Genomic DNA, 23,078 nt, shown 5'->3' on the forward strand with positions numbered 1-23,078 from the left:
CATTCCTCTTTCTAGACAGCCCTGTGGGGAAGCGTAATTAGCATCAAAATACAAACCGCACGGGCAACCCACAACTTGATACTTTTCTAAAGTGAATTTCAGAGCATTATCTTGGAAAGCGATCTACAGAATTAACCAAATGGTTTCAGTTTGGATAACAACGAGGACCTCCTAAGGACGTTGTTTAGAATGCTCTCAAGCTGTGTAGAGGTCAAACTTTTGCTCCAGGCGAGCATTCTAGATTACTTCACACTAGGGCCGTGTTGAGAAAAGGCGTACATACTTGGAAACACGAGTTTGCTTTCGAGCAAACGATACGCTATTCTTGATCCTACATACTTGCGTTGGCATACATATATAGTATACATGCATGTAAGTGTGTATATAAGATGCATATAGTATGAGGAGTACGGGCCTCTGCCGAGCTCGTTGGATCACAGTTAAACCCACCATTTGCAGCGACAGCTGTCATTTGTGACTATATGATTATGTAAGCGAAACAAATCTCCTAAATATGTGAAAGCCATGCACGAAAAAGCAGAGTAAAATGTGTGTGTGTAAGAGTGTATGTGTGTGTGCACGTGTGTAAGAATGAGTGTGTGTGTAAGAGTGAGTTTGTGTGGGGTTGGGGATTTAGCTTAGTGATAGAGTGCTTGCCTAGCAAGCGAAAGGCCCTGGGTTCGGTCCCCAGCTCCGAAAAAAAAAAAAAAAAAGAAAGAAAAAAAAAGAGTGTGTGTGTAAGAGTGAGTGTATGTGTGTGTGTAAGAGTGAGTGTGTGTGTGTATGTGTGTGAAAGAGACAGACAGGCAGACAGACAGGCAGAAATCATGAAATCGTGCTATGATTCCTTCCTTACGGCTTTGCACATGGCACGTGTTTGCTTGTGGTAAACTTAGGGATATTAGTTGGTGTTTGTGTGTATCTATCTGTGTTTTGTGAGTGTGTGTGTATGCAAGTATACATTCCCATGTGCAGAGGCAACTTTCTCAATAACGCCCCACCTTCTTTTTAGAACGGATTTATTATGTGCACAGTGTGTGGCTATGTTCTCGTGAGTGCAGTTGCCTGTGGAAGCTGAGGGCCTCTGCTCCCCTGGAGCCCAAGTTATTGGTGGTTGTGAGACAACAGTGAAGGAGCAAGGAAGCAAACTTAGGTCCTCTGCAAGAGCAGTAATCACTTTTAATCACTGAGCCACACCTCCAGAACAAAAGGCAAATCTTTTGTTTCTGATACAGGGGATTGAACTCAGGGCCTTGCACATGCCAGGCCAATGCTCTACCACTAAACTATACGACAGACCTTTCACCTTATATTTTTAAAAAGATTTATTTACTTATCATATATAAGTACACTGTAGCTGTCCTCAGAGGAGGGCTTCAGATCCCATTACAAATGGTTGTGAGCTACCATGTGGTTGCTGGGATTTGAACTCAGGACCTCTGGAAGAGCATCAGTGCTCTTAATCACTGAGCCATTTCTCCAGCCCTCACCTTATTTTTTGAGACAGGATCTTTCAATGAACTTTGAGCTCTTGGAATGACTGAGCTGTAGGGCAATAAGCTCTAGAAGTCCACCCATTCCCACCCCTACCTCCCCAGGGCTAGGGTTCAGATATGGAGTTGTAAGTGGATACTAGGGATCCAGATTCGGTCTTTGTGCTTGTGTAGCTGGCCAGCTCTTTACAGACTGAGTCATCGCCACAGTCCTCAACTGCTATATATTTTTTAAGTTTAGATACTTTTATTTATATCCAAAGGGCAACATGAACACCATTTGTCTCCATTTAAGGACCAGGTCTGATTTCAAAAAAGGCTTTAAGGCACCAGCTTCAGGAATAGACCATAAGCCCTGAGACTAAGTCAGAAGACAGCAGCTCTAGGAACAGACCATAAAATCCAGAACAAGATCATAAAACTCCCTCCCAAAGAACAGCCTGGGGTTAACCACAAAAACGGGGAACTATCTTATCTCAGAACCGGTCATCTGCGCTGGGCGGCCCTATCTCATCACAAGATTGAACATTCATGACATAGGAATACAGAAGACCACTGACCACACACGACTGAACGTGTTGGATGACATAGGAATGTAGACCACTGATTGTCTGTGACCTCCTAATACCCATCAATGAATTTTAGATTACCTAATCCTTCTAGAGAGCTCCCCTGGTTACCTATAAGAAGGCCTGCATGCCTTCGTTTGGGGTGGCCATTTCAATGCATGGTTGACCCCCACACGCTGGTTGTTTCTGCAGAATAAATACTCTTTGTTTTTGCATCTGAGTCTGGGGTCTTCCTTCCGTGGTGTTCAGACCCTTACATTGTATATATGTGTCTCTGTGTATGTATCCAATCTCCTGAGCTGGAGTTATGGTGTAAACCATCTGCTGTGGGTGCTGGGAACCTAACTCTGGCTTTCTGTAAGAGCAGAAGGGGTTCTGAATCATTGGCCAGCCTCTAGTCCTTGCAAACAATCGTGTAAAAGCTAAGGGTGTCTCATAAAACTCCATTGTTGAAAGGATGAGGCTGTCAATAGTGATTGGGAATGATTCTATTGGTCCTACTTTTTTTTTTTTTTCATTTTTCTTTTTTTTGGAGCTGGGGACCGAACCCAGGGCCTTGCGCTTGCTAGGCAAGCGCTCTACCACTGAGCTAAATCCCCAACCCCCTATTGGTCCTACTTAAAGACCAGTTTTACCTTAAGCACAACCGTGTCACATTCCTAAAACTCTCCCTGCATCATCCCACAGGAAAGCAATTTTCCAAATACCACACTCTCTTCTCCCTTTATCCACAGATTCAACCCCCACCCACACCCCACCCCCAGTTTCTGATTACCCACAGTCAACCATGTTCCAAAAATACGAAGTGGAACATTCCAGAAATAAATGATTCATACGTTTTAAACCGAATGCTATTCTAAGTAGCCAGTGAGGTCTCTCACCACCCTCACTGTGTGGCGCTCCGGAGGCTAGCAGTTTCTCTGTAGTGTTAGTGCTGTGTATGTGAAGCTTTGGCCCACTGGGAGGTATGGTCCTTGTCTGGAGAAGTCAAAGAGAAGCTTGAGCCTGCTTTTGTACTATTGAGGGTCTCACTCTGTTGCTCTAGCCGGGCTCGAACTCACTATGTAGCCCAGGCTGATCTCAAAGTCGCTGCAGCTTCTGTCTCAGCCTCCTGGGTGGTGGAATTACATGCATGAGCCACTGTACCTGGCTTTAAAGTTTGTCTGTTTTTGTGCTTTAAGTGAATGTTGTTAAGTTTGCTGAAGCCTATGGTTATCGTTAATCCGTGCAGGATGTATAAATTGATCATAGGTGTGCGTAGGACACATGGTGTATAGTAGCACTTAAGGAGCGTGCAGAGCACACACATTGTATAGTGTTTGGCTCTTTGCTCATTTTCGGGTATCGGGAGGAAAGGGAAGAAAACGATGGCAATTTTCCAGCCTAATGTTGTATGGTACGTTGCCAGCTCTTCTGGGATTTTCAGGTAAGTTTAGCAAAGTTTTCGTGTATGCTGGCAATTTTCTTGTGGCCCTCCTAAATTCTAACTCCTTCTAAGTCTTTCGGGTCCAGTTACAGAGACATGGAAGTCACAGAGCTGCTACAGTGGTGATCTCCCCTCTTTTGAGCCATTTTTGCACAGCCTTGAGCCGTGCTGTTTCACACCAGGCCCCTCTCAGGGTCAGGCGGAACCACTTCTAACTAGAGAGGGCCATGGGACAAAGATGTTAGACCTCGCCCAGTAGTGACTGGATTGACCACAGGCTCCTGGACCAACCTGCACTTCCGCCGGCGAAGGGCTGTGTGTGTGTGTGTGTGTGTGGGGGGGGGGGGGGTTAAGACTGGCGCTGACGCCAGAAGGCTACTTCCGCCTGGGAGCGTATGACGTCAGGGCCGACCCCTTAAAGATCTAGGAGTCAAGCCTCGCGAGATTCCGGTGCGGCCGCTTTGGCACCGCCTCTCGGGGCGGGAACGGGGCGGGGCTTGGCGCGACAGACGCGCGCCGCTGGCTGCGGTGGCTGAGGAGGAGGCTGAGCGGGAGCGGGCGACACCGGCAGGTGAGAGCGGGCGCGGGCGCGAGCGCGGGCACAGGGCAGGGCCGCGGGGCTAGGGCGGCGCTCGCTGCGTGGAGGTATGAGGGGCTTGGCGCGGCACGGCCCGCGGCGTCCGGCCCTGGTTTCCCCGGTGGAGCGGAGAACCGCGGCCGTGCGCGGCGTCCCCGGGCTGCAGGCGGGGCCGCGCCCCCAGCTCCTGTCAGTCACCCGGGCCTTCGCTGAGCCGGGTGCGGCAGCCTGCGCACCGGGAGCGAAGCCGCCAACCCCGCGCGCACCCTGCTCCGGGCCCACCTTCCCGTCCCCTCCGGACGCAGAGGGCACGACTCGCCGGCACAAAGTTGACGGTGCACAGCAGCGTCAAACTGTGCCCGAGCGGCTGTGTCCCGGTCACCGATGCTACTTTCTATGGTGCGGGGTCTCTTGGGTCCCGAAGTTTGGAGAAACGCTGTGAAGAGATGGGTCTGGAGCAGCGGCTGGTGCAGAAGTGCGCTGCTGCCGCCCCTCGGGACTCAGTGCAGAGCCCGTGCGCTCTCCGGTTCCTTTGCAAAACTCGGGATCCGTTTTGGTAGAAGCCACTTATGGAAATAGGTCTGGTATTAGCCGCACGACTGCCAAGAAGCCAGGCGAACAAAGTTCAGGGTTTTAAGGTGGTGATTACCCTTGTTTGGCAGTCGTGTCTTAAACCGGCCAGGTCTCCCTTCTTTAAGTCAATAAGTCTTGTTATTTGCATATCAAGTTGTGTTGTCACACGCACAAGCATACATGGAAAGGTTTTTCTCTTATGCCTCAGGATATATAAAACAAATAAGTTTATTATGCTCTCTCCCTCGTGGCCTAGAGACATTTTATTTGAGTTAGCTGCGCTCGTGTCTATTTGGAGAGATAATTTAGTTCAAGATAGGATAAATTACGATATTGCACGCGGTCATAAAAATACTTTTATTTTGAAAAGCCTGGCCTCCGAAGTACAAGGGATAAAAGTTTGGTGTGTACCTTCACTCTGCTGGATGTTTTTCTCCTAGAGTACTGATTGGTTTCCCATTTATTGGAATGTGTTTAGAATGAGAAGCATAGTTCGGCGTAGTTTCCGTACTCCTTTGAAAGGCTTTGCTGTTAAGTTAAGAACAAATTAGACTCAGAAAAAACACATTAAACTGAATAGTGGAAGCCCCAGCATTTGTTTTTTTGAGTTTGCTTATAAATAAGCCAAGGAATAGAAACTAAGACTGCAAATAAAAAGATGTTCTTTGCAGTTTTTATTATTTAAAGCAGCTTTAAAATTTAATCTCCTCCTTACCCAACTAAGTTCTTTCTCAAAAACTGAACTCTGCAGCTTTTTAAATACTAGATTTTAATTTCAGAAAGTGGGACATTAAGAACAAAGGAAAATGATAAAAAGCAAAATGATAAAGCATTAGTCTCGGTTTGGTCATTTTTCTTTAGAAAAGTTCAGCTCCCTCAAAGACCAGTGACATCTCGTTAGAATTGGTAATAGGCGATTCTAAGAGAGAAGGCAAGTGCCTTCTCACAGAGCTGGGCAAAGTTGGAGACACCAATGCCGGGAGGATTTTTGTATCTTGCCGTAATGTTAAAGGACTTTATTTTACGTAAACGTAGGACCAGTTAAGCAAGCATATTGCTGTTTGAGAATCCTAGCATTGCATTCAAATCAACAGATGGGCAAGCTATGGCTGGGCTAGATTAGACATACGTAGAAAGCCTGCCCTGAATACTAAATGAAAGCACCGTGGCCTCTTTCAGTGAGATGATGAAAGCAAGCTTAAGGCGGCAGGAGTTTGTTTAAACAAACAAGTGTATTCTCCAGTCTTTCTTTCTTCCTTGTTCGCCACATTTTTGTCCAAGTACCAAGGGAATATTTAGTGAGGCATGACCAGTGCTGTCATATACTGGTTACAGGGGGCTTCAGTTTCCAGGTAAAGGCTTTGCTGATTGGCAGGATATTATTGTTTACAAGCTTTGGAAAGAGGATTGGAGGGAGAGAAGGGTTGGTTGCCCGCTTTACACAGATGCTGTGGTCTTTGTTCTGAGGGAGAGACGTGTCCACCTCCAGTAACTAGAATATAAAATTCATACTGAAGCCAAGGAAGGAAGGAAGGCTCAGCTTTACCAGACAACTGAAGGGTTTCAGGAGGAAAAGGCATTTGTGCAGATGATGACCTGGTCAATGGTGAGATTGTCAGACAACACTTTATACAGGGCCTCTGCTGCCAGACTCTTTGGTTATACACCTTGTTTGCCTGAGAGAGTGTTTCTATTACTCCTGCCTTGCTGAGGGAATGAATGAGGTTTCAAAGTCAGATGGACAGTAAGTGGTAGAGCTGCCTGGGCCTACACACCTTGGGTTTACACACTGTCCCTGACTTTGACATTCAGGAAGGTCTTGTTCAGGTCTGTAGTTGCAAAGAATAGATTTTGGAAAATGCATCTAAATTTTAGAAATGCCAAGGTAGTGAAAACCTAAGGAAATGAATTGTGTTTTTTGTTTTTGAGACAGAGTCTCACTGTGTAGCTGTATAGTTCCAGGATGTCCTGGAACTTACACCAGGCTCACTGTAACTCACACAGATCCATTTGCTTCTGTCTCCCCAGTGCTGGGACTAAAGGTGTGCACCACTGCACTCAGCAAATGAAAAAACATTATTTTGGGCATGTAAAATATTTTAGTTGTTTGAAAGTTGCTTTTGATGTGAATTAGTTGTAACCATCAGGTGAGACCCACGTAGATTCAGCATTCCCCACTGCAGCATTTCACCTGCTATATCTTGTATTGCTAAAGGCTACTTGGCACTGGATACTGTTTGGACTGAATTATGAAGTCGGGATTGAGTTGATGATGTGTGTCTCAGACATTTCAGTGTTTATCTCCATAAATAGCTGTTCTGATAATGTCTGAAGCAAGGTTTTGAATAGAATGAGAGAAGTTCATCCATGGATACTCAATATTGGGGTGTCACTTAAGGTCTCTGAGAGTGTGAAGTTCCAGGTGTTTTTTTTTTTTTTTTTTTGGAAAAGAGTTCCTTTAATTTTTCTTAATTGAAAAGTTAAAAGCATATATACCAAGGGATAGAGAACTTTCATGAAGTTTATTTTTTTCTTTTAGTTCCAGGTGTTAATATCAGGTACTTCATCAGGTGCTTCATATAGGTCTGCTAGATACATGGATGTAAAAAAAATAGTGTTTAAGGTTTTATTTATGAATTTTCAGGCTTAATGTTTGGTACTGGTTAACTGAAAACTGGAATCACAGTACATTCATTTAAACTTAAATGGTGTATTTTGTGAGCATTACCTAACTCCAGTGAGACAGGCTCTTACCTTCATCCTTGCTCAGATGATCTGTACTTGTTAAGGATCAGGGGCCAGTCTCTCAGAGAGTTTAGAAAGTGCTCTCTTCGTGGCTGAATTTGATAGGACCCTTCTCTCTAAGTCAACAATTTATGATTGATAAACTTTAATGGGGAAAGTCGCAGAGCTATTGGTATTTAAAGTGCATGAAATAAGAGAAGGATAGCAAAAGAAGTTATCAGCATATCTTAAATCTTTGTTTGCACTTATCATCCTGTTAGTCCTTGATGATTCTGCATGTGCAGTGTTCATACATCTACAAAGCTCTGTCACGTTCATGCAGATAGCATTCATTGCTGTCTTAACTGTTTTCAGTCATTTATACCTTTGACAATAGCTTCCAGATCTTCAGCACAAAATTTTATAGAGTTGCTTTTTAAGTTTGCTTTAATAGTTAAAAAGGTTTACAGCTTTTCAACCTTCCTATTGCTGTGACTGTTTAATACAGTTCTTCCTGTTGTGGTGACCTCCAACCTTAAGATTATTTTTATTGCTATTTTATAACTGTAATTTTGCAACTTATGATTTGTAATATAAAACATCTGGTATGTAGGATATCTGATATCCTTGTGAAAGTTTATTAGATCCCAAAAAGGGTCACGACCCACAGGTTGAGAATCTCTAGTTTAGAGAGTTAAGTACAGGTTTGCTTTTGAAAGGTTCTTTATCCTAAGGTATCAGTTATTCCATTAAAGGGAAAGCAAGCATCATTCTTGGGGAATGGAAGTCTGGAGAACATCTTTTTCCCATGTGGAATAGTTTTCTTTGTATTGAATGTACTGAGGCATGATGCCTCCCTCCTAGACGGTCTCTGTACAGATTTTAGGGAAAGCCATGAGTTACAGGTCTTGTGGTGTTCTGAACATACACATTCATGTTGTGTGAATCCAAACAAAACCCAGCCTTGTTATTGTCTATGGACACTTGTACTTGTTTGAAGCTGAGTTCTTGTGTTTGTTTTATGTATATTAGTTGTACAGAATAAGAGGTCTCATAGTGACATTTTCATAGTACGTGCAGTGTACCACACTGACCCCACATCAGCCTTCTATTGTCCTGTTGTCTCCTCACTTTTAAAATTCCTGAGCCAGTTCCTGCCCTCCCTGCAGTGAGTACTAGATGACTTGCCAATCCAAGTTGCTGCTGATTCTCACAGGTTCCATGTTTTCCTGGTCTTTGTTGGGTCTTACTGATTCTGCATGTGCAGTGTTGCACTCATGTTTGCAGGTGTATCACACGTGTGCAGGTAGCACTCGTTCTTATACCATCCTCACGTTATTTACTACCTTTGTGTTTGATTCAGGAAGGGATTTTTTTTATTCCCTCCTTTCCTGGTTTCTGGAGCAGCTTTACTATGCTTCCTGAGCTGGTGGAATTAGTAATGTTTAGCCCCTCAGATCCACTGCAAATCAACACTTCCAGTCAAGATGGCAGCACCGGATGACTGCATAAGTGCTGGTGCCATCTGTTTTTGGCACGCCAAATCACAGGCCTTTTGCTGTGGGTCCCAGCTTTTATTGTGTCTATGAAAGTTTAGATGGTTGAGTCTGGGGTAGAGAAGTGTATGTAGGCACTAACACTCACTTCCTTGGTGTGGTTTCACGCTCTGTTGTGCATGTGTCAGAGCTGCTATGGCCGGTGCTTTTGTGACTTGGAATTTTGACTGTGGTTCTCTCAGCCATCCTCAGTTGTCCAGTCCAATCTGCTTTGTATTGATCAAGTGTTGTCTCCCAGTGTGATTCTTAGATGTGATTCAGAGCTGTTCTCTTCCCCTTACACAGACTTCCCTCTCTCACCAGGGATACATACAGTTTCTCAGTAGCTGTTAGCTCACTATAGTGTGTACTTGCACAGTCCTCAGTAGCATAAATACATTGTGTGTAGATAGATAGTCTGATTGGATATCCAGGGGAGCTTCATGGATTATTATCTGAGGAAACCGGAGCTTAGTGAGCTGAGGTGACCTGGCCAGGAATATGGGGAGATAGGTAGCGTTTGATAGTGACCCTTAAGACACAGGCTTGCTCTCTGTCCTGTTACTTTATTGCAAAAGTTTTCTTTTGCTGTGTGTTTACCCAGCTCCCAGTCTTGCCTGACTTTTCTTTTTCCCTTCTACCTCTTGGATAATTCCCCTTAGGAGCTCTTTAGAGTTTTACACGTCAAATATAATTTTTCCTGGGAAAAATGTACAACTGTGCTCAGATTTATAGCAAGGATGCTTGCTCCTGGAGGAGGCTTATTTTAAGACTGCTAGTTGCACCTTGTATTGTGTCTTATGGTTTTGTGAAGCACTTTTATATGTTCTTAACTCATTCATGGGTATGTAATGAGGATACCACTGTTAGATCCATACAGGGAGAGAAAAAAAAAACTCAGATTTAAGTAATTTATCTCAGATTAAGATAGAGAGAAGCACCCTTAAACTTGGATGCATGAGTTTAACATGAATATGTGTACATGGTAGTTGTCTTAATAGGTTAAAAGCCAATAAGGGCAGAGTGTTGAGAACTCTACAAAATTAGTTGATGAGGCATGGTTCTTAGCCTCAACAATTAAGCCCAGATAAACAATACTGCAATCATCTGACTTAATTAAAGCCAGTTAGGGTTGGCTAAATATTACAACACAGCATTTTCTGTAACAGTGGCATAGCTTTGAGCCTCAGGGGCGCAAATCAATCGTGAGGTTGATTTTAATTTTTTATTTTTAATCCTGAAACTCCCAGTCTTCAGTTCTTTGTAGTTCTTAGTTAAATTGCTCTCTGCGTATCCTGAACTCAACTGCTCAATTCCTAACTAGAATAGTTGTGCTGAAGGAGAGGGTAAGGCAGAGCAGATAGAAATTAAATAAAAGAATCAGGCTTGGTGAGCAAGAGCAATCTGTGTGTGTGTGTGTGTGTGTGTGTGTGTTTGTTTGTGTTTGAAACGTGTCTGCCTCCTAACTGCTGTAATTAAGGTATGCTTCACTAGGCTTGGATATGAGGTACCTTACAGTGCTAGTGTTGTAGGAAATTCAGTATACACTTGGTAGCATGGGGAGATGGATTCTTTGAGAGAGCAGAGAACTTTTTAATGATCTATTTTTGGAAATATGATCTTGTACCAGTATCTTGCTTCATGCAATTTAATTGTTAGTAGCCATGAGCATGTTAGTTAAGCATCGGCCTGCTGGCAGGCCCACCTGCAGGGCTGTTTTGTATTTGTCAGCAGGGCTGGTTGCCTGGTTTATAGCACTAAGGAGTTGCCCTTTGCTGTGTTGGTACAACAGAGATCCATTTCACTCATTTGGACACATCTTTCACATCTGGTGAGAAGATTCTCCATATGTCAGCCATTATCAAGCCAGACAGAGAAGACTTTTCCTATTCCACCGACCAGAGTGGGAAATGTCAGTACTGACCTGCACATATTGCCTGCCCCACGGGTGTTCTTAATATGGGTTAGCATTCAAGGAGTCCCAGACTCCCGATGCTTCTAAGGCAGGTGATTTTAGTTCAGCTTCTTGCCCAGGTCTGTGTTAGCCACCTAGAGAAACTGACAGTATGATGTGTGATCCTTCTGTGTGCCTGGATTCTGACTTACAAGTGTTACTGAGGATGTACAAATGCCTGCAGTTCAGTCAGGCACCCAGAAACAGAGGAAGCAGAGATTGCTAGTAGGCCCATTAGGAAAGTTTCTTGTGTGAACTGACCATGTAAGTGTGAAGGACATGCCCTGCAGAGGGATTAGCATAATTTGGGGGTGTCCCTATAACACCTGATAAGCTACATGCTAATTATGTAAATTTTTTTGTCCAGTTGAATTTGAGGCCATTGAGCTTGGAGAAGATGATTTCTCTGTCCCAGCCTTTGCTTCAGCAACCACACAGCAGGGTACATTTAGTACCTGATCTTAGAGAGGGGACACCAGAACTGGGACGACCACTAAAGAGACTGGAGTGGTGGGCGTTGCCCTCCAGTTTAGACCTGGGGTATTCCTTTGTGCTGAGGTGCCTGCATGTACTCCAGGTGATGTGGGGAAAGTCATGGTGCTCCCTCCCCTCTCTGAGCAGACAGCCAGGCACCCGTTCCATAATGGTGTTTCTATGTGTAGTGCTGCAGCAGGGCACAGCTGCTGAAGCAGTGGGATGACAGAGAAGAGGAGCACCTGTTTAGGAACACATGGCCTTTCCCAGGAGGGCCTAGTGTTTGAGCTGCCATTTGAAGGATAAGCAGGAGTTTTAGGGCCACAGGAAGACAAGGGATGTAATGGACTGAACATTTGGGGGCCACAAGCCCCTGGGTTGTTTTAGTGTTGGGACCTGAGGCTGGGTAGGATACATGAACCTTTTATTTTCAGTGCTTTTTGGTGTTGTTTTATCTGGCTAGAACCCCCTGACCTTTGAGGGTGTTTTTGTTTCTTCCTATAGGCCTGCTGGAAGCATCTTGGCTGAGCATTGCTCCTCCAGCCTGCAAGTGGAGTTTCAGTAAGAAACTGCCTTTTGCTTCTATTTTGTGAAATTAGACAGAGAAGGTGACAGCACTATCAGCTAGGGAGGAGAAGAAAAAAAGAGTCTACTGAATGTCTTTAATGACTGCACAGACCTACTTAGGTTCTTGAGTAAAGAGACTTGTGCACAAATCATAGCTTCAAGACCAGCTGTCCTGGGAAGTGGTATTCTGGTAGGGAAGCGGCATTTGTCTTTTCTGTAAGGTTGGTGGAACTCTTACTTTCCGTGGGATACCTTCAAGTGCTGTCAAGGCATTGTTGCATCACCCTGCTGCTCAGCGTAATGAGTTCTGACAGGTAGCCACTGTTGCAGCTAGAAGATCATCAGTGTACTTTCTCTGTCGTGGTTCTTCTGTTCTGTGGACTGGGCCCAGGAAACAGATTTATGCAGTTCTCTGAGGACAATTGAAAAGTTAATAGCAGACTGCAAGTAGGAAGTGCCCATTGTGTTTCCAGGACCTGGGCAGGCAGCTGTGTGAGTTTTAGCACCATAACTGGGTATAATAAACATTTACAAGCAATAGGCAGGGCTGGGGGAAGTGAAAGACAAAGGGACAGAAGGAGAAGAGCTTACTGGCAATGCTGAGGCCCTGGCTGGCGAGGAGCAAGTTCATGTGCTTAGAAAAGACCAGGTGGTCTGGGGTGGGAGCACCCTCTCGGAGAAGGGGGAGGGGGATGTGACAAGGAACTGGGGGGAGGGTGTGGGAGGGGAGAGCAATGGTTGGAATGTAAATAAATAAAATAATAATAATAATATTAGAAAGACCAGATGCTTTGGCCCACGCTGAGAGTTAAGCTCAGGTTAACTGCTGCCACAGTTGCTTCACAGTGCCCTGGGGGATTGTTAGGGCAAAGATGGCAGTGTGATTTAACCCAGTGTTCACAGATTCAGTTTAAATGTGTCTCCTAGAGACTCTCTAGTATTAAGCAGAATGGGAAACAAAAATAACACTTTTCATATTACTGAGCAGTATGGCCATATTTCTGAAGTGTAGGAAAAGTATTTAGGATATCGATCTATAGGTTTCTGACACTGAGCCATAAGACCTGTTTTCTGATGTGTCTTTCCTAAACAGTACATGATTCGGATGTTCGCTCCTTCCTTCTGTATAGCCCAGTCAGGTAAAGGTGAAGGGAAGATGAACTAGGAAGTCTGTGTGGGATAGTGGTTTTTAAAGATTTACTGATATCTTATGTGTCTGAGCATTTGCCTGTATGTCTGTGCACCGTGTGTGTACAATGCCCTTGAATGACAGGAGAGGGCACCAATCCCTGGAAACTGGACTTTAGGTGGTGGTTGGTCTACATATGGACTCTGGGAACCAATCCCAGGTCCTCTGAAAGAGCAGCCAGTGCTCTTAAGTGCTGAGCCATCAAGATCCAAAATGAAGTCGTATTGTACAACTAACACTAGAATGAGTTAAATGGAGAGAAATCACTTTCACATTAGTAATCCATACGTGCGTTGAACTAGAGGTTCCCAGGTTTAACCAACACTGAGAAGAATGTCTGCAGGGAGGCTTATAGGGAATTACAAGAAATATTAAATGTTTTAATTATATGTTTTTTATTGAGGGGGGCACATTGGCATTATGTATAAATCAGAGGACAATTTGTGGATGTTGGTTCTTTCTCACCTACAACCCCAGGATCCAGTCTGGGTTGTCAGGCTTGGCAGCAGATGCCTTCAGCAACCAAGCCATCTCATTGGCCCTCTGTGTCCTTTGCCAGCCTTTGTGGGCAATCCTGTGTCCTCTGCTTAGTCTCTCCTCTCTCAGGACACCTCCATGTCCTCTTCCTTTCAGGCAGTTAGGTGCTGCTCCTTGGCTTCCATAAGTGTCTTATACATCTGCTTTCTGGCCTAAAGCAGCTGTAGATAACATGCTAGTCCTTTTCCTATTGTGTATCAGGCATGGAACAGTTGTTTCCTGTATATCTTGGTCTGCCCTTACCACAGGGTTAAGTAATTTATTAGGAGAGCAAAAGAAGTATTTGATGATGACTATCTTATGTCCTCTGTTAAAAGTGAATATTTTTATTTCATCATTCAAATATGGATTCTGCATGTTTTACCTTCCTTCCCACTCCTCTCTGTGTCTTTATTATGTCAGTTTTTGATGGGCACTTGTAGATGTTCAGAACCTGACTCCCCTTTCTAGATTTGTGCCTGTGAAGATTTTTGAGTCTAGAAGTCATCAGGTTTGGGGAATTTGTTGAATTTGCCAAGTGATTGGGAGCCTGCAGTATAAATAGGATTACTAATTAACTTTGTTCATAAGCTGTGAGTAGAATGAAGCTGCTGTCAGCATACTGCCCCCTACAGGGGAACCTCCTTGGGAAGTGACAGTCTAATAAAGTGGGTAATATCAATAGGGAGTCACTAAGCCAGGATAACCTGATGTGTTTGGTCTCCTTGTAAAGATACTGACTTGCCTCACTCTGGATGTGTACAGTGCACTTGGTCCTCAGACAGACTGGAGCGTTCAGAGTAAAACCTTGCTTGTTAACTCTTGCTTCCTCACCCTAGACTGATAGTTCTCTGTTGTATTTTTTGTCCTATGGCTACAATAAAATACCATGACCAAGGGAGCTTACAAAAGAGTTTAATTGGACTCATGGTTTCCGAAGGTTAGTTTATGATGTAGAGCAAAGGCATGGTGGCAGGCAGCTGGAGCAGCAGTTGCGAGCTCGAATTCCAGTCTGCAGGCAGGAGTCAGCAACAGTGCATTAGGAATGATGGGAGGCTTTTGAAACCTGTCTCCAGTGACCACCTCCTTCACACCTCCTAATCCTTCCCATATAGTTCCACTAGCTGAGGACCAAACATCAAGTGCATCTCATCCTACCACCCCCTCTTATTAACTCGCCCTGGTCTTTCCTAAACCTGTAGCCCACCAAGTCAGCTGTCCTGGCCTGTTAGTGACCTCTAGGATCTGCCTATCTATGCCTCCCCATGACATACGTGTATGCTACCATGACCCAAACTCAGGCCCCTCATACTTATTCAGCAGGCACTTTTCTTTTTTTTTTTTGGTTCTTTTTTTTTTTTTTTTTTTTCGGAGCTGGGGACCGAACCCAGGGCCTTGCGCTTCCTAGGCAAGCGCTCTGCCACTGAGCCAAATCCCCAACCCCCAGCAGGCACTTTTCATCTTCCCAGTCCCACGTTTGATTAAACAATATTAATTCAAATATAATTTGTATTTTCTGTATTAAATTTAAGCTACTCTTCTGTTGAATTGCTTGGATTTTGACTCTGGTATCCTGCTTTGGGTTATTCTTCCCAGATCTTGGTGGGTAACCCTAGAATTACAGTAAGGATGTTGTCTAAAATTCTTTCCCAGTCTACTGATGGTGGTAAGTCAAATGAGTGCTGCAAAATTTATGAACAATTTTAGGTTTGTTTAGTTTGTTTTTGTAGCGTAGGGTCTCACTATGTAGCCTAAGTTGGCTTTGAACTGGGTCTTTCTTGTGTCTTCTTGGCCTGTTTGAGTATAGTGATAGGATGGAGACAGGCATTTGCCAACTTGTTCACCTTACATTGAGCCATGGTGTTTAATCAGTCTCCAGATACATCTAATTCTGAGTGCAGTTGCCCTCCCCTAGTAGAGTACAACTTGTGAAATCCGTCCAGAGAAGTCCCAGAGGACTGTCCCAGAGCTTTGCTGTCAGGAGAAATAGCAGCATGGTACTAAGTATCCTCCTGTCCCAGAGCTCCAATCCATCCTTTCCTACCTCCTGTAAACTCCCACAATGACATTTTCTCCAAGACTGTCCATACATTTTGAATGTGTCTCTGAGTACCTAGGCTTTGCATCACCCTTCCCCCATCAGACCATAAGGCCTTCATATCAATGACCTGTATCCCAGGAGCAGTGCTGGCGCACAGTGATGCTTGGCGTTTGTTGGGCTAATTAATCAAAGCCAGTTTCACTAGAATTCTATTCTTGAGAGCTTCCTAAACATGACTCACACTCCCTTAGCATCTCAAGCAGGATTGGCTTTGCTTTGTTCTGAACATTTTGTAATTTGTGTTCCCTGATTGTGTCCCACATTCCTGTTTCCAGCTAGCATACCAAACTCCAGAATTCTGTGCTTAATTGCCCTCCAGTCAGTCAGCTCACTTCCTTCCAGTGGTCACGTTGATGTCTAGAATATTTCTTTCACTGTATGAGACATAATAGACTGCTTTAGCAAGGCTCTCTAAAAGTCTTGATTTTAGCTTTGGGAGTTTTCTAGTAGATATCCTCAAAGTCGAGGTCCTTGTTACCTCAGCTCATTTCTGCATCAGCTCCTGTCTCTAGAGTATCAGTGCATTTGATGCCTCTGCTCTCCTGCCATTGCTGCATCCAATCCAGAGCCCTGTCCTACCCTCCTTCTTTGTGATGCTTGCTGATGAAGGGTCAAGTGATTTCTTTGTTGAGTACCCAGCTTCCAGTCATGGTCTTACGGGCTTGCTGGGTTTGCAAGAGAGAGGGATCTAAGCCATCTTGTTGCTAACACCCTATCCGTTTGTTCTTGTAACACATAGTTCACAGGCCACTGCTCTGAAGTCATGCTCCTCATTAAGTGCCAGGCAGGGGTTGTGCATGCTGTACTGTTCGCCACTGAAGCTCACCAGCAGTCCCTTCCTGTACGCTGCAGTACCGACCAGTCAGGCTCCATTTCTGTCTCCTCCGTGTCACCCACTCAGTAGAAGAGCACTCACAGTTAAAAACTTCTTTCCTAGAACTTGAGTCTGGGCACTAGTGATGCCTGTATTGAGAACCCGATCATTTCACATCGAAATTGAATTCAAATACATCTTTAAATTTAAAGGAAAATACCAATTTGCAAAACAGAGATGTCAACGAGGCTGTCTCTCTGTAGTTCAGACTTTTCCTAATATGTTTGAAGGTCTTGATTTGAGCCCCAAATGGTAAAAAGTAAGTTTCATAGTTTATATTTGATAAGTTCCATGTATTTTAATTGATTTGATATGAGATAGACAAATTAAAGTACTTCCTTAGAGAAAGCACTTTAAAACTTGCTAGGTATTGGTAAGTTGAACATTCTAAAACAGTACATTTTGAAATTTTTATTATTAGTTTGTTTATTGAGACAGGCTGGCCTGGAACTCGAGGTTCTCTTGCCTTAGCCTCCCAAGTGGGATGACAGGTGCACTACCACATGTAGCATTTTTCTTGTGAAAATGCATCTGACTGTTGACTTTTTGAAGTGGCTCTTGGTTTAGAGTAATACAAACAGGTGTGTGTTTAGTACACTTAGAATGAAACAAGTATTTGCTGTAGGGGCTGATTTAATGAGGTACTTCATGTCCTTCTCATTCCGTGTTTACAAACAGTTAGTGGGTGAAGGACAGCTTATGTAGAAAACCTGAGAGCTAACTTGAGGGGTGAATGCAGGTTAGTGCCACTGTGTGTGAAAACTGCCTCTTCACAAGAGGCCTGCAGTGGACCAACTCAGAGTGATGACTCATGGCTTAGGTGGCAGCGTCTCCCAAGCAGGACTCTCTTGGGGAGTTCAGACTTTCTCTGCAGTCTAAGCACCTTGTAAACCCTACTGCCTTTTCTTTGGAGATGGGAAGGAAGCATTTGAGATTCTCAGTCACTGACATCTTAGAGGATACCCAGAAACAACTCTGTTGTCCTTGGTGTAGGGTTTAGCTACTGTCCTTGTCCTCCTTGCTGTCACTGCACTTGAAGGGCCTCCCACAGAACAGTGCATCTCAGCAGTCTTCTTTCTCTCGCACCCCTAGGACTGCACTTGACCCGCCTAAGTTGCTCTGTGTGTATTAACAAGAGCCTGGGCTGGAGCTTGATTGTGCGTTTTGCTAGATGAGTCAGCAACATTTGAGCATTTCTATACGGTCAGCATTATCCTGAGTATCATGGAGAGTAGCTATGGGAAGGCTCTGCAGATCAAGTATGGAACCTTATGGTTGCAGCACACACGACTGTAAATCTACCTTCATGGGCTTATGTTGTTTAACATTTTATTGTGAGATTGATGATAAGTGCCACACGAGTTCTGGCACTTGAAGTTGGAAACACAAATATCCTAGCAAAGGAGGGAAAATTCATTATTTTCTTTAAATGCAAATAGAAGGAAAAAGAAGGAACATTTTTGCATCTGTATGTATGTATGTCCTTGTAGACACCAATGGTCAACCTTGGTTGTTGTTCCTCAGGGTTGCTGTCTACTTTATGTTAGGGTAGCTTTTTATTTTAATATTTTTATGTGCATATGTATGTGTCTGTATGTAAGAGTGTGCTTGTGTAAGTACAGGGCCCTTTGGAGTTCAGAAGAAGGTGTCAGATCCCTTGGAGCTAGAATTAGAGATAGTTGTGAGCCATCTGATGTGGGTGCTGTGAACTAGATTCCAGTCCTCTGAAAGAGCATGGGGTCACTCCTAACCAATGAGCTGTCTGTTCAGGCCTATGCCTGGATTTTCTACATAAGTTCTTAGGGTGGAACTCAGGTACTCATGATTGCCTAGCTCATCCTTGTGGACTGAACTAGTTCCCTCTCACAGTTTGTTGTTGTTGTTGTTGTTGTTGTTCCTGGCACAGGAGATGGCACTTAGCTCTGTACTTGATAAGCACACACTCTGCTCCTGAGCTAAACTTCTGAGTCCTGAGGAAGGGCCATTTTTTTTCCTTTTTTTTTGGAGCTGAGGATCGAACCCAGGGCCTTGCGCTTGCTAGGCAAGTGCTCTACCACTGAGCTAAATCCCCAACCCCAGGAAGGGCCATTTTAAAATTTAGATTGTCATGGCTTCATGGTAAGATTGATTTTAGCATACCATTTGGTTGTTGAAGGAGGGGACTAATGGATGGTAGAAAATAAACTTAGTTAGAGTGGGTCACGTTACAGAATTTAATGAAAACTGAGCCCAGACTTTAAGAGATTTTGTGCCAAGCTGTGGCATTATTCCAGTTCTAAAGTAGGAGCAGTGCTTAGAGGTGAGGCTGGTGTCTGTAAGCTTGCCTTCACGCTGCTTCAGCAGACAGGTCCTGCAGCATGGTCACTGATGGAGGGATGAAGGATTTAAGAATTTATGAATGAATTTAATGTGGGTAAAGGGGAGACAAAGACCAGCTGCTTTCTAGGCTTCTTGCCTGGGTGCCAGTGGGGACACTGCCATGGTCAGATATGGCAGTTAACTCTTAGATGTTTAAGCTGAAATGTGTACAGACAGTAGAAACATGAGATTAGGTAATAGAGCCAAAAAATTTAGGTGAGTCCTCAGCTTTGTTGAGGATGCTGAACCCAGGGAAAGGTGCTCTCCCAGAGTCAGACACAAGGCCAAGGACACTTTTACAGTCATTTCTGATACAAGTCTGAGTAGCTCTTCTTACACATGCAGACTGAAATTACTTGTAATTTCTCCCAGGAGTAAGGCATACAGTGCTCTTTAGGAACTTAGAAAATGCCAAAAGGTGTGAAGGAGAAAAGATGACTCCTGCGGCCTAATGCAGCCTTCCTCCTGGCCTTGTTTTCAGAAGGGGATAGGAAATCCACGTGCGCATGTACATGCATGTGTAAGATCCATGAGTGCATGTACATGAATGTGTAAGATCCATGTGTGCATGTACATGTATGTGTAAGATCACATCAGGTTTTGTTTTTTAGTTGAGTCTCAAGCTCTTCCTACATAGGCTGGCCTGGACCTTCATGAGTCTCAGCTTCTGTTCAGTTACTTGTACCAGAGGAAGTTTTGGTCAAAACAAACAACCCAAAACCAGAAATTCTTTTATTAGTTTTATTACTGATGTACTAGTTAAAAAAAAAAACTCCTTTTTAATTCAGAGGTTTGATTTGAAATATAAAATAGAAGGCTTCTGTGGAGTTCTGCCTATATTAAATGACTCTTTAGTCTCAACCTGCCATAATCTTGAAAGCTTCCGAATTCTTATATTCCACTTAAAATTTTTCTCACTGTGTACATATTTTCTTTCTTTATTCAGCTGACAGAAGAATCACAAAGGAAAAAAGAAAAGGAAAGTATGCATGTTTATACAACACAAAGTGTCCCTTTGGTTCTAAGAATGGTGGGTGGCTCTGAGCCTGGTGATCACGCTGCACAGCCAGCCACTAGGATCAGGACGCCTGGCCTACCTGACCTCTTCCCTTACTCAGTGCTGCCTCTTACTGGGTCCTTCTGGGTGGCTCAGTAGTTTAAAATGCTTGCCAGATTATATTTGACAAAATGAAAGCCCTAGAATAATCTTAGTTAAAATCTCATGTTAAAATTTCCCAGGAACTGGAAAATGGGTCAGCATTTAGACCAGTGCCTGAAGCAGAGAGCTACCAAAAACAATCATAATGTCACCACCAGTGTGCTCAGTCCTTCCTTGTGTGTCATATAGATCTTCTGCTTACTTCTGTGATCTTTATTGTAATTTGACATTGTAAAGACTTTGATTATGTGGAAGTGAACCTTCTACACAGTCCTGAATATTCTGCACATCTGTGGCAATGAGCTATTCATGGCACATATATTTTATTACCCATAATTTTCAGTTCTCAGGACCATTGTTTGCTGTGACTTTCTCCTCCCTTCCTAAGGGGGAAAATAGTCTATTTAACTACCTTGTTCTGATCACTTTGTTCTAGTTAGGGTTAATATTGCTGTGATAAAACACCATGACCAAAGACTTGGGGAGGAAAGGGTTTACTTAAGCTTACTTCCCATGTTACAGTCCCTCATGAGGGAGTCAGGACAGGAACTCAAAGGGAATTGGAACCAGGAGGCAGAAACTGAAGCAGAGGCCATGAAGGAATGCTGTTTACTGGCTTGCTCCCAGGACCACCATCACAGGAGTGACACCACCCACAATGGGTTGGACCCTCCTGTATCAACCACTAAGTATGAAAATGACCTATTGACCTGCCTACAACCCTGGGCATTTTCTTAATTGAGGTACCCTTTTACTCCAGTAACCTTGTATCTAGTTGATATAAAACTAGCCATCACACTATTATTTTATTCCCATGTTGTAATGGAGTTGAAGACTTCCCTGGCTCACCAGATGTAAGATCTATAGTAGTAGATCAAATGTATCTTGTTTGTTATGTTTTGAAATAGGGTCTCTTATTAACTCAGGCTGTCCTTGAACTCCTGTGTAGCCAAGGATGAGCACGAACGTCTCATCTTCCTGCTTTTGCCTCTGTGCAAAGCCCTGGGAAGACGGCTAACCCAGATGAATCTTAAACTGACATTCTCTTGGGTCTTATGGTATAGTCATAGACTGAAGTTCCTAGTGGTATGTGTTGTTTGCCTGTTCACATGTTATTTCCCTTGGCTTACAGTTCAGAGATCCTGACTGTCTCCTGATGGACTTCCCTCTCATTAGTAGGATGGTGACGGGTTAGCAGTGTAACGACTGTAGCACAGGAATGATATGCTGACAGTGACAGCGGCCGTTCTTCAGATTGGTCCTTTCTTGTGACCAGTATCTCACAGGCATCTTTTCTATGCATGAGAGCACAAGACCTAGAGAGGTGGAGTCACTTGCCTAAGATCACACAGCAGTAGGGATGGATGGGACTGTAACCCAGCAGTGTCCTTGTGAAATGTTAGAAGTAGGCACATGGATCAACTTGAGCTCTAAAGAAATATTTATTTATAGTTTTAAGAGACTTTACCTAAAAATTTTGTAGCCAGAGATTGGGAAAACTCAGTGTGATACGTAGGACCGTGCACTGTAAATACAAGAGCAAAGCTTAGAGCTGAGTTGCTGGAGGGTCCCATGTGAACACTTCGTGGGTCTTAGTGAGTTGACAAAGATCTAAAAATGTCAGATGCTGGTGTCTTTAACTCAGTTTTGCATAGGCTCTGTGCCATGAAGAGAGCCAGTGAGTGACAGAATAGAAAACACCCCAGAGGCCTCTGCCAGCTCTCAGGCTTGAAGTTCTTGTCCACTTGGATATAGTTATCCTGAGAGAGACAGCCAGCCATTCTCTCATCCCTCCTCTCTCTTTCATTCATATATTCTCTCTGTCTGTCTGTCTGTCTGTCTGTGTACCCACAATCATCATCCTGAGAAACATTCTTGAAGCAAAATCTCGCACACTGGTCTGGAACACATTAAGAAGTCTAGGCTGGCTGGCTAGCAAACCCCATGGGTCTATAGTGGTGGGGCTTCTCACCCCTTCAGTTACAAAGAGAATGGACAGAGCTAAAAGGACCTTGGTTAAGAAGGCCAGGATTGAGGTGACCTACTGAGGGCTAGGCCTGTGACTCAGCTGGGTGTGTACGTTAGTGGAAAGTTTTTAAATTGTGCCATCAACTTTAAATATTACATTTTCCTCTCTTGCCTCCTCAAGGAAGGAGAGGAAAAGTCTCTCCTTTCCCGACTTTCTGTAGTCAAATAAGGACTAAAAATGAGCTCTCTGTATGGAAGGCATCTTACTGATTGAATTCCATATTTGTCATAGAAGGAAATCCAGATTTCCGTATATGATGACTGGATCGTGCCTCTGTGTATTTTGAGTGGATTCTTTTGCCATTCTCCTTGAGATACAAAACTGCCTGTGCTTTGTGTTTTGTATTCTCACAGCCCACTGTCCCTGTGTACACAGGGTATCAGAGCTGTTGAACCTGCTTGCTTGGGAAGGACTTAATTGTAGACATTCTCAGAGCCAACACAACAGAAGGTTTGACAGTTTCCGTGTGTGTGAAATGGATACTAGGAAGACATAAACACAGTCCGGCTTCCTTGTCTGCATGGCTGGTCTTGTTTTCCTAGTAGTCATCTCATCACACACAGTACCTGTCAGATTCTCTACAGTACTGGGATTCATGACTCTGGGAACCTGACTTTGGAGCTGGGCATGGTGTTGTACATCCATGAGCCCAGCACAAGGGAGCCTGACACAGGAGGATGCAGCATTTGAAGCCAGCACAATCTGCAGAGATACCCTGTCTCCGTTTTTAAAAGGATGGAAGATTTATATTTTGAGGAAAGAGCTTGGTGCCTACTGTACAGGGACAGACAACAGTTAACAGTAGTTAGCTCTTGTGAGCTGTGAGAAGCCTTGGGCGTGAAAGGAAACTTCAGTTTTAAAGATCCTCAGTACCTTGACTTGATGCAAGGCTGACAGAGCCATTGTATATGATTTTCTTATCTTCTTTACTGTGCGAGTTTATCTATTAACTTTAAACAA

The 23,078-nt window shown here is 43.9% G+C and overlaps 1 protein-coding gene across 4 annotated transcripts in view; it reads left to right on the top strand.

Moving 5' to 3' along the window:
* Positions 1-23,078, top strand: part of Stk38l (serine/threonine kinase 38 like) — a 76,876-nt gene that overhangs the window by 13,960 nt on the left and 39,838 nt on the right. The window contains exon 1 of one of the 4 annotated variants that reach the window (XM_039108394.2): positions 3,951-4,059. The exons of 1 other annotated variant lie outside the window; for it this stretch is intronic. The gene's annotated coding sequence lies outside the window, so the exon portion shown is untranslated. 4 annotated transcript variants of the gene reach the window in all.

Source organism: Rattus norvegicus, chromosome 4 (genome assembly GCF_036323735.1).
Source record: "Rattus norvegicus strain BN/NHsdMcwi chromosome 4, GRCr8, whole genome shotgun sequence".
In the NCBI taxonomy this organism is placed as follows: domain Eukaryota; kingdom Metazoa; phylum Chordata; class Mammalia; order Rodentia; family Muridae; genus Rattus; species Rattus norvegicus.